Below are 12,386 nucleotides of genomic sequence, written 5' to 3' on the forward strand. Positions count from 1 at the left end.
ATTTATTTACACTTATTCCTTTAAATTACACTTATTTAATAATAATAATAAATTGCACTTACTTTTCCCTTCATGTGTGTATATTTGCATGTGTCACAGCACATGCATGGTGGTCAGAGGACACCTACAGAAGGCATGGTTCTCTTTGCATAATGTGGATCAGAGTCAGGGCTGAAGTTGCCAGCAGCACTCATATGCTGGTCCATGTCACTAGCCCAATCTTAGCATCATCACTTTCCTTAGTCCTTTTCCTGCAGGCAAAAAATATTCATTGTGTTCCAGGAGTCCTGGGCCAAACAAGGTCCAGCGTTATTTGACTTTCTTGGGGCACAGGTTGTTGGTATGGCCACCCTTCTTCTTGAGGAATTTGACCACACAGGGGTGCAGGTGTGGGCAGCACTTGTGGGCAGCAGTACATGGCTTTTTCACAGTGGTGTTTCTGGAGAAATTGGCAAAGGGATGGCTCTATGAGGCCACCACACAGGCACAGCACCAGGTGAAGAGTTGGACTCTTTCTGGACCTTGCTGGTGGCCAGGGTGCAGCTGTGCTCTATCTGCCGGCAGCTCACACCAGCTGCTGCTGGCCAGGTGGGATGCCTTCCTTGTCTTGGACCTCAGCCTTGACATTCTATATGAAGTCACCGGGCCAAGCCTTGAGGGTGATCGTCTTACACTTCAGGGCTTTTCCAAATATCAGCATATTTGTGTCTGTTTGGTGACCTAATTCAAGAGAAAGAGAGCTCAGTAAAAATATCTTATTTCCCTTTCCTTTTGGTGCCAGGGATTGATGGCAGGGCCTCCAGTATTCTAAGGACATACTCATGAGCTCTATCACTTTATCCTGTAATGGTAAATTTCTGATCTTACTTTAATTTTTTTCATTTGCTATCATTTTCTTATTCTTATGCACTTAATTATTTTTGTTGTTGATTTTGAAAGGGCTCTCTCTGTGGAGCTCTGGCAGTCCTGGAACTGGTTATGTAGGCCAGGGTGGGTTGGAACTAACAGAAATAAATCCTCCTGCTTCTGTTTCCAAGTGTTTGGATTAAAGGTGTGGGCCACCAAACCTGGCCAAGGTCTTAAGATCTTAATTGTTTAAAAATGTCCAATCAGCTGGTCACGTGCCCACGAGGGTGAAGCCAATCTCACCAGGTCGGCAGCGATGTCGGGATGTATTGTGTTTTGATGGAATCCACCTTCCCACCCCTTTGTTCTCCCTCACCCTCCCTGGCTGGTTTCTTTTCACTGACCTGCTTTTCTTTCTTCCTTTTTTTGTTTTTTTTTGAGACAGGGTTTCTCTGTGTAGCATTGGTGCCTGTCCTAGATCATGCTCTGTAGACCAGGCTGGCCTCGAACTCAGAGATCTCCCAAGTATGGGGATTAAAGACGTGCACCACCGCTGCCCTGGCTGATTTTTCCTTTTGATTTCTTCTGTGACATTCTAGTTGTTGAAAATCCACTGACTTTCCTTACACACCTGTCTATTTTCTTCCATGCAGTTCAATTTGTGCCTTCCATATTCTTGGGCATAATCCCCAGGGCCACACCATTAAAGAAACTCATTCTCCTCCCAGTAGATATCACATGCCAATAGCTCTTCATCTATGGGTGGGGCTCTTTGCCCATCTCCCATCACCATACTGGATTTGTTCTCCATTGAGCTTGCATGGGGCTTGTAGATGTTATCACAACCACTGTGGTGTCAAATGTTCGACTATTCTGCAGTGTCCAGAAAAGTTTGTCATCATCCACCATGTTTTGGCTGTAAAAATTTTCAGCCTCCTCTTCAGTAATGATCCCATGCTAGGAGTGTGTCACATGGGGAAAATTCTCTAACTTAGCATCATTTAAGATGGGTTTATGGCACAAACTTTTCCTGTTTGTCACATGGAGAATAGTACAGAGGTCAGTGAAGATTTCCCCCTTTTGTTGCTGAGCCCCAAAACATCCTTAATTTCCTCTCTTATCAATGTCAATATGAATGATTACCATCCTGTAAGTCTGTCTGTGTATGTCTTTTACTACACCAGAAAAGTGCTCAGTGGGTAGAGTACTTGTGTGAAATTCTTAGATGTCAGGGTTTGATTCACAGTACTGCATAAATCTGATGTTGTGGCTCAAGTCTTTGACTAATCATTCAGGGGGCAGAGCTAAGAGTATTGGGAGTTTAAGGACATTCTTACTATGCAATGTGTTGGGATCAGCCTGGGCTATATCAGGCCCTCTCTCATAAAAGGAAAGAAAAATATCATCTAGTGGTAAACATGATCAAATACATTTTATGCATGTAATTATCTTCAAAGAAATAGTGAAAATATATTTAGTATAAAGCTCCCATACTGTGGATATGTCCCAAGTATTTCATCACATCCATTTCTAAGGGAATATTCCTCTCCCAGCCTCCGTGTCATTGCATCCCTGTGAGTTGTCAATGTCCAGCATGTCACATGGCTAGAATGTCTCTTTCCTATTGATTTCATGGGCTGCTGTTTTTCCTGACCTGAGAAGAAGTCATGGGACATGCCATGTCAGAATTTCACTGAATGCTGTGAACTCATTCATAATTACCTCCCAAAAGGCATCACTGTCAGTGAGAAGACATACTGCCCTCTTCTGGTTGTGTAGCAGAAGTTCCCACAGAGCATTTGCATCTGACATGTAATCTGAAGTGTTAGCACCTGGGCTCTGCTCTGCCATTTCTGATTGCTATCTTTTGTGGTCTCTGCCTTCTGTTTGAAGTATGTAAATCCTATCTGAGTTCTTCCTGAAAGGTTCAAGCCTACACATGACTTGGTTGTAGTAGGTATCAGAAAACTGAGACATCCTGGGCCTGAGAATTGCTTTGGCATTTGTCTTCTTTGGGAAGCTTCAGATAAGAGGTTTTGGTATGGGGAAATTGACTTGTCAGTTGTATAACAATAAAAAAGCCTTTTGCAAAGCAAATGTCAGTCAGTTGACCGGCAGCTGGTTCACCTGCCCTGGCAAAATCTAAAATTCATCCTGGTGTGTGACCTTGTTTCTTCCATGGACCTGTGAGAAACTCAACATCCACACTTGACATGGTGAGGTGAACTCCAGGTGGTGAACTTGCCTCAGATGACCGACAGCCACACATGGCATCTCATCTGTCCTCTCTGAAACAGATGGGTTGGATGTAGAGTTCCAGCAGAGACACCTTGTTTGCTGGTGGATATGAACTCCCCGGGATGTAGGGTCATGATTCCTCTCCAACCTTGCCCATAGCACTCCACATGGACCACAATTACTGACCAATAGCCAGATGGACTCTGTGAATTAGTAATTTAAACCTGTGTGTTTATCAGAGTTTGCCCAACTGAGGTCAGTTCCTGTTGTTTTTCACAATCAGCTCATGGTGCAATGCAGGAGAGTCTCTGATTTGATTCCACCTCAGAGTCTAAGTGGCTGGATCTTGAATGTAGGCTGTGTTTGTGTGACTCCTGACACAGCCACACCATGCCTAGTGTCTTGTTGCTTGTTTAGTGAGTGATTTTCTGTCCTTTTTCCAGTAGGTTCAGATTTTGATTATTGACTATTGATCAAATTCTTTTTCTTCTTCAAATCAAGGGAAAACACTTCCCATTATTTATTCTCTGTGAATGAAGCACACCCATCCACACCCTGCCATACATGAATATGCACAGACACACATGAGTTTGAAGATTTACCTTTTTTAACTTAACCTTAAATTCTCGATTATGCTCATGTGGATCTTGCCTAACATTCCATCCACTTGCCAGGGGGTGTTTCCTGCTAATATTTAGTTCAGAATTTTAATCTCTCCCTAGACTGGAAGAAAATTTCCACCCAGCTTCATGATGGAAAGAGCAGACTCCTGTCTTCTCCTAAGGACACCATCAGGCCTGGCTGCACCGACAGAGAAGGCTGTATAGAGAGCTGTGTGGGAGAGAAGAAGGGTGTTCAATTAGCTTCCTACATTTTCTCAGCTGAAGTCTCTGAGGACTTGTATTTGTGTCTCTTATCACTAGCCCACTCCCAGAACTCTGCTCTTCAACATTATCCCTCCAGTTATCAAATGGTTATAATGCTCATCACCTTCTGGAATCCTCTAGTGGCACCTATGTCAAGTGTAGACTTCTGACTATTCCTGCTTGGCTCATCTTCTAGGACAGAATGTCCAGCAGCTCACTAGCTGCAAAGAGGGGGTGATCTCTGTGCCCCCCCCAGCTCAACAGGAAGTCATTCTGAGAGACTCCAGTCTAAGCTTTTGTCCAGAGAACAATGGGTATCAGTTCTCCATCTTTGGACATCAGGGAGACACTGGACATAAGTCTCTTAAGTAGCCTAGAACAGAGCCTGTCTTGGCCACCATTGATGAATTCCTGGATACGCTTCTTTGGAGGATGGGCAGTGGGTTCATTTTTACCCTACATTTGCCCCCTCCCATCCTCTGATGCAGGTCTCTCCTTATCTCACACTCCGCAAAGGAGAGCTCAGCTCCATTCAGTGACACACCATCTATGGTTCTCCTCAGTACACAGCTATTGAAAAGAACTTCAGTGTGCATGACAGTTGTGTGGCTTGGGTGGTTGGTGTGGCCACTGGCAATGGGACCAGGATTTATCACTAGTGCATGAACTGGCTTTGTGGAGCCCATTCCCTATGGAGGGATACCTTGATCAGGCTTGATACAGTGGGGAGGGACTTGGTCCTGCCTTAACTTGATGTGCCAGACTTTGCTGATTCCCCATGTGAGGCCTTATCCTCTCTGAGGACGGGATGGAGGGGAGTAGGGTAGGTGAAATTTGTGGGGTGAGCATGAGAAGGGTGGGAGGGGGAACTGTGATTGATATGTAAAATGAAAGAAAACTTTTAAATAAAAAAGGATAACGAAAAAATAGACAAACACAAAGAAAAGAAAAGACCTTAACGTCTTGAAATCACGGGTACAGGGTTGGGACTTCTTCTCCTATGACCAGAAGATGCAGGGTGTTGCTGGGCATTGACCACACCTGTGATTTTATTCTTGTAGTAAGTGGATCATGTGCATGAGCTCATGTGGGTCAACATTTGTTGGCCCAGGATGAACATGCTGTGTGTCTATGAACTTGGGGTGGGTTCATGGTGCAAGAGTATTCATTATGTGTTCCCTTCCCTTTGACAGCATGAATCTTCCAAGACTACTGTGACCAATACTGGAGGGTTACAGTCCCTTCTGATATGGAAGTATAAGGTGTAGATATGATAGGATAAAAGGGTGGATTGCTGAACCTACTTTTAAAGAGCAACTTGTTTAAAATGTTTTACATTGCTATAGATTTTAGTTTATTGATACAAATTGAAAGTTAATTTTGTTATACTGTATGTATATTTCCATTTCTACTCTCATTTAAGGTATTATGTTTATTTAACTCATTTGAATTGTAATGGATAATTAAGAAATACAGATTAATAATTAGTCATCTATGATCGTCAAACATATATATATATATATATATATATATATATATATATATTAATTAGGTAGGTAATCTTCAAACACTTCAAAGATCTACAGAATATGTAGCTTTGGCGCCTGTCCTGGATCTCACTCTGTAGACCAGGCTGGCCTCGAGCTCACATAGATCCACCTGCCTCTGCCTCCCAAGTGCTGAAATTAAAGGCATGTGCCAACATGCCCAGCTTTAAAATGTTTTAAAAACTTAGACTTTTCTGGACAATGAGATATGTCTGCTTCTGCCAGGACCAATTACCTCAAGGAAGATGATGGGCATCGAAGACATTCCATATGGAATTTATCTTCTTCTTGGCAAAAATAGCCATTTGGGCAAGAAACTGTTCTTGCCTGGACACTAGACAAAATGTTGTATCAAATGGACATGCAGGACCCATAGGAAGGTGACCATTGAACTTTTCAAAATGATGGCCCTTCAGGTTCATGCTTGGGCAGAAGAAACTACCAGACATTCTACAGGACACAGAGAAAAAAAAATGACTGAGACACTAGGCCTATGGGCTGAAAATGGATGTCCCAATATTGCAGAAGAACTTTAGGTGACTGTCCATGCAGCCAGCTGTCTCTGTCATTCTAGATTTTTGAAAGTTGCTTACAATGCACTTCCTGTTTACTCAGGTAATAGTATATCCTTCTGAGGTCTTTGATGTAGTTAAAAACTAGATAGTTATAATTTTCCTTGGTTAAGATAAACGATAAATTAGATATGAAACTTTAGACTCCTGAGTGAAAGTATGACTGACTCACAGGATTAGCTCATCACATCCTCTCAGGTCAGAGAAAACAAGTATCTGTGAATAATTAGGAAAGAAACACTATGTGTGATACTGTGAATGACCAGACACAAGGATGAATAAGATGCAAGGGCTTGGGTGCTGCTGTGTCTGAAAGAGCATGAGCATGTGTCCTTAGAAGTGGATATGAGGGAAAGTTAGGGATTACCTGTGCAGTATAGGTGTCTGATTGTTTGTTCATTCACTTGTCTGTTGTTGGATATGGTCTGATGTGTTCCAGGCTGATATTAGATGCACACACTGTGTTGCATAAATGATTGTCCTGCCACCATCATCTGAATGCTTAGATTATAGGCATGAGCCCCAACACTGGATTTGTGTACTGCCGGATCATAACAAGGGGTCCTTGGATGCAAACAATCAACTGTAGTGTGGTGCAGAGGAGCAACATTTTGGTACAAGAAAGCAGATACAAATAAATACATAGACATAGAAAATGAGAATAATGGAAAAAAATAGATATCAAGGGTATTCAATCTCACGGGGAAATATGGCATACCAAAGAGACAAGAATGGATAAGAACGCTGCTTCTTGGGAGATGGAGTGATTTGTGTTAATAAGAAGTGGAGGAGGGACCGACAGGATACAACTTGGCAAAGGAAACATAAAACCAGATTGCCATGAAAAGAGTCCCATTTCCCTTCCTATCTCCCTGTGTATCTCCTCTGTGCTCATCTCCATGATAGAAGCTCCCTGTGAGTTATAAAATCATGTGGTTTGTCTCTCTCTCTCTCACTGCTTTGTATCTGCTCTGAAGCATCAATATGCATTTTCCCCTGCTGTGGGATGCTGTCCTGCAGGCAAGGGATGACACTTGCCTTCTTGAACTCCTAGTCCCTATGATGGGCCTAAGGTGATGAATATAAGATTGGGCCCATTAAGGTGTTCTTTCATGTAGAATTTCAGGAGATGATACCTTTCCCTAAGGACGCATAGCAGATAGGCAGTTAAAGGTTTCCGGGGGAAAATCTTTTCTTCAGTGATGTGCATGTTAAACATATGCTTATTCATCTTTCATGTCCATAAAATAAAACTAACTCCTTCACCAAGCCTGGCTTGGTGGAGTTGTGTCATTGTATCTGTTAGTTATGCCCCATCTGGATGAGTACACAGTGTTTATGTGTCTCCAGGAAAATTCATGTAATGTCTTCAAAACAACGTAACAGCTGGGGAGCAGTATGGCTGTGATTAGGACCACACCACTGTGAGGATGGTATGGATGAATGAGCGAAGAAGACTGACATGGAGGCTTTGAGGGAAAATGGCCACCCCTAGATCACTCTCAGCTGGGAAGTTACTTCTCAAGAAGAAACTAGGACATTAATTTCTAAGTCCTAGCCATTGATGACATGAAAATCATTCAGACTGATATAGAAAACCCCACAGAAAAGCTCATTCTGTGAGAAAGGACTAGTTCATCACTGGCCCATAATCCCATCACACAGGAGGCCGAGGGAGGGCCCTCATGAGTTTGATCACTGCCTGTGCTTCATGAAACTCCGTCTACAAATAATAATCTAGATGCTTGTTGAGCTGAAGAATTTGGGAAACCAAAGGCAGTTGGCCAAAGAAGCCAATTCTTCTTCCTTTGAGGCTGATGAAAGGACAGCCTGTGATAGGAGGGAGATCTCACCACCTAAAAGCTACATACACTCTGTGTATCTTCCTACCTTTTGGTGGGGACAGAAAAGAGGACACATTAGGTTTCCCGACCAAGTCCCTAACTTCATGAAAGGGGTCTGTTCTCAAGGGTATTTTTCTCCCATAGGGAAACTCTTAAGGATGAAGTAGGCTGTATGAGCACGTGTAACATGCTACTTTCTTCTTTGTAGGATTCTTCTTCAGCCCTGTCCAGCTCTATGGTGGCCTCAAGAAGGAGCATGGCACTCCAGTGTGTCTCATGGGAGAGACATGACAGGTTCATTTTGACCACAGAAGATGGGGTATTCTCCAAGCCCCTGGACTCACAGCATGTATCTCTCCTGGGAAGTTCTAGGATCATTTCCATATGGGTCCTGTGACAACCAGGTATAGTGGGAAGTTTAGATGTTATGGCCCAAAGAAGTCCCTATATGTGGTCGATGCCCAGTGAACCCAAGGAAATACACAGCTCAGGTATGTTTGTAAGTTTTACAACTCTGAAGGGAAAGGTATCCTTGCTGTCAAAAGCCAGGCTATACCTGTAAGTTTTACAGCTCTGAAGGGAAATATATTCTGGCCAACATAAGCCAGACTATATCTTTAAGTTGTACAGCTCTGAAGAGAAATATATCCTGGCTGTCAGAAGCCATGCAATACCTATAGCTCTAAAGAGAAAGGTATCCTGGCCATTGGAAGACAGGCAATACCTAAGCTCTGAAGGAAAAATTATCCTGGATGGCAGAAGCCAGGCAATACCTACACCTCGGTTCTTTCTTCATTTTTAATTCATTTTGTATATCAACCACAGATCCCCCTCTCATCTCATTCTCATTCCTCCTACCCCCACATTCCACCCCCTGACCCACAGCTCATACCCTCCTCCAAAAGGGTAATTTCTCCCATGTCGGGACAGTTAAGCCTGGTTCATTCAGCTGAGGCAGGGTCAAGCCCCTCCCTGCTTCATCAAGTGTGAGTAAGGTGTCTGATCATAGGTAATGGGATCCAGAAAACCAGCTCATGCACCAGGGACAGATCCTGATCACTCTGCCAGGGGCCCCTCAAACAGACCCAGATGTCCAACTATCTACGTATGCAGAGGGTGTAGTCTGGTCCCATGCAGGTTCCACAGCTGTTGGTCTAAAGTATGTGAGTTACTATGAACTTGGTTCAGTTGTCTCTCTAGATTTCCCATCATGATCTTCACCACCCCCTCTTGTTCATATAATCCCTCTTCCTCTCTTCAACTGAACTCCCAGAGCTTGACCTGGTGCTTGGTTGTGGATCTCTGCATCTGCTTCCACGAATTACTGGATGAAGGCTCTGATTACAGTTATGATATTCACTAATCTGACCAGGGTCGGCCAGGTGCTAGTAGTCTAATCTGGGGTCATCCTTGTGGATTCCTGGAAATTTCCCTAGGACTAGATCTCTCCTTTGTCCCATAATGTTTCCTTCTATCAAGATAACTCTTTCATTGCTCTCCCACTCTGTCTGTCCCCTAGCTCAACCTTCTCATTCTCTCATGTTCTCATCCCTTATCTTCTCCCCCCAATTGACCCTCCACATCCCCAGTTTATTCATGGAGATCTCCTCTGTTTCTCCTTCCCAATGTGATCCATAAGTCCCCCTCAGGGTCCTTGTTATTTCCTAGCTTCTCTGGAACACTTACACCTCTGTTCTTGTGGGGGATGTTTTCCCCATAGGAATGTATCAGTTCTGCTCCCTTCTAGGAGAGACATTATTTTTCTGCTCCACTCTGCTAAGGGAGTTTACCTGGGGACATGTAGCAGCTCTGCTCCTGATCTGGTGAAAGATGTTATTTCTCTGCTCCCCTTTGTTAAGGGAATTGCCATGATCAAAGATTGGCTGGATTTTATGCTCAGGGATTGATTGGTTTTCTTGCTCATGGATTGGTTGGTTTATGTGGTGAGTTAGTCAGGGGCAGAATGTGTTTCTCTGAGTGTGTTGGTCACATCATCTCAGGTATTTAATCCGACCACTGAATTGATCATGTTAGCGACCCATGAGCTCTGCTCTCTGGGGAGTCCCAACCAGGAGGGTGCTGAAGGAAACTCCTGGCTCTTAAAAAGAGTTTTGGAAATTTAAAGACCTTAAGACATGATGGGAGGGAGAGATATGTGTCAGGAACAAGCTATCTTCCTGCCAAGGCTTTCTGAAGCAGGAGAAGGCAAAGGTAAGTCCCTATTCTCCCACAGTCAGAACCTACTCTGACCCCAGTGTCTCCTTCTCTGGTTTGAGGGGATCAAATCTCTCCAGTGTTGGAGATGTGGTTGCTCCTTCTGTCTTAGAATCTCTGCATATATGTCCTCATTTCTTCAACCTGTCCATTTAGAGTTCACTTGGCTTCTTAAGACAACTAGTTATGGTCCTGGTCTTGAAGATGCTTTTGTAAAGATACAGGCTGTTGCTTTTCCAGGGAATGTAAAGCCATGGAGATGCACTGAGCACATGACTACAGTTCATGTGGAGACAAACCCATCCTTTCAGAACTCTGTTAATGCAAGAATTGCTCCTTCCTCCTAATACCCATGTAGTGATTATTAACCACTGGGAACATGTTACATCCACTTAGTCCCGGGATAGACAGTGACTGGTGTCACCAACTGGTTCCTTCTTTGGACTGAAGGAGACAGATTTGCAAAAGTGACAATGTTGGGTAAATTAGTGGCAGCTTTCTACACATGAGGGAGCTCCATAGAAGGAGAGTGAATTCTCTCTAACAGTGGAAGTCAAGTGAGTCAAAGGTTGAGGCTGCATTGAAGATAGGTGGAGTCCAGGCCTGACAAGAGTGTAACACCCATTTAGGAGGGCTTATTAATCAAGGAAGACCAACAATCATTCTGAAATGTGAAACACTTCCAGAGTGCTGTGATTCCATCCTACCCTTGTGCAATGGATATGATCTGTGCTTTCATCTTTAAATAAGGCAAATGTTTATGCAAAGGAATATATATTGCTGCTCCAGGGAGTCAATTGTTATTGAAAGCTGATGATAGAAGGAACCTATTTGCACTAAATTGTGACCAGTCTCCAGTAGTAATCTGAATCCACACAATGTGTCCACCATTGTAGAAAGCTGTGATTTTCCAGTGTGCCCCTGACAAGGACCTGAGCTCCTTAATATATATCCATTTAATGGGTCAACATAAGCTCATTTCTTTGTCAACATCAGTGTTCAGAGGCTGCAGTGATATTCCTTAGTTTCTTATAGTCCTAGGAAAGCAAGTGTGAGAGGTTCAGGAATTTTAGTACTAGAAGGGTCATTTTTTTGTCTCTCTTTTCTCTCTCTATCTCATTCTTGCTCTCTCTCTCAGTGTATATCTCTATAGGTCTCTCTAAGCCTCTGTTTCCCTGTCTCTGCCTCTCTCTCTCTCTCTCTCTCTCTCTCTCTCTCTCTCTCTCTCTCTCTCTGTGTGTGTGTGTGTGTGTGTGTGTGTATTAGATGCAGCTTGTGTCCTCATCTGAATTTTTCGTGTGGGAAGAATAGGTTTGCTGGGGACATATTAGCTCTCCTGATTTTGCTCATCAGGAAAGGATTCTGTGACACTGGAGGAAGAAGAGCCTTTGGGATATTATCAGTATGGTGGAAGGTAGAGACCAGAGCAGAATGATAAAGTGTGTAGAGTAAAGGATGAAGTGTGGACTGAGTCCCAGAGTACTACAGATGGTGGATGAATCAAGAGTATAGACAGATGTCTTGAGTCTTCACCGCACTTGGGCTGTGCTGATGTCCCAGGGTTGTAATACAACGGCTCAGATTGGGACTGTTTGAGAATGGAAGGATGGAGGACCTGAATAAGGCTCTTCAGTCCTGAGATTGATTGCATCATGAAACATGGCCATCACAGATAGTGAAAGAGCAGGTTTCCAAAGACTTATGCAAGCCCTAGATGACTCTGGGGAAGCTGACTTCCCTCCTTGCCTGGGTTTGTAATCTCTAACTGGCAATTTCCATACCCTTCTGACTTCCTCATTTCTGGCACAGGAAGCCCTGCCTGCTCCCTTTTCTTCTTCTACACTTCTTGACTCTGTTTCTTTTCCCTCTGTTACTTTTCTATCTGGGCCACAGTTCCTGATATCAAACTGCAGATAATGTCTCAATGCCCTCAGCACTAATGCTCAGGGAATCAAATAATCTGGCTGCTCTGCAACATACAAGAATATCATTTGCTGACTTTCGAACTGAAGATGGTATTAATCTATATCCACCCCTCTTTGGGTGCAGTGAGGCAGTGCCCTGTCTTTCAGGGTTATTGTGAGAATCAAGTAGCTCAGTGGCATGGGAGGATTCATATATAGATTCTTATTTCTGAGAATAAGAATCTGGGTGGGAGAATAGAGCAATTAGTTTTTTTCATCTTGAGGTAGACTAAAGTCTCCTGTGAAATAGGGAACCTCACCTGAGGATGTGCTTTGATCAGATTACACATTAGTC

The sequence above is a fragment of the Peromyscus maniculatus genome, chromosome 1, assembly GCF_049852395.1.
Source record: "Peromyscus maniculatus bairdii isolate BWxNUB_F1_BW_parent chromosome 1, HU_Pman_BW_mat_3.1, whole genome shotgun sequence".
NCBI lineage: Eukaryota > Metazoa > Chordata > Mammalia > Rodentia > Cricetidae > Peromyscus > Peromyscus maniculatus.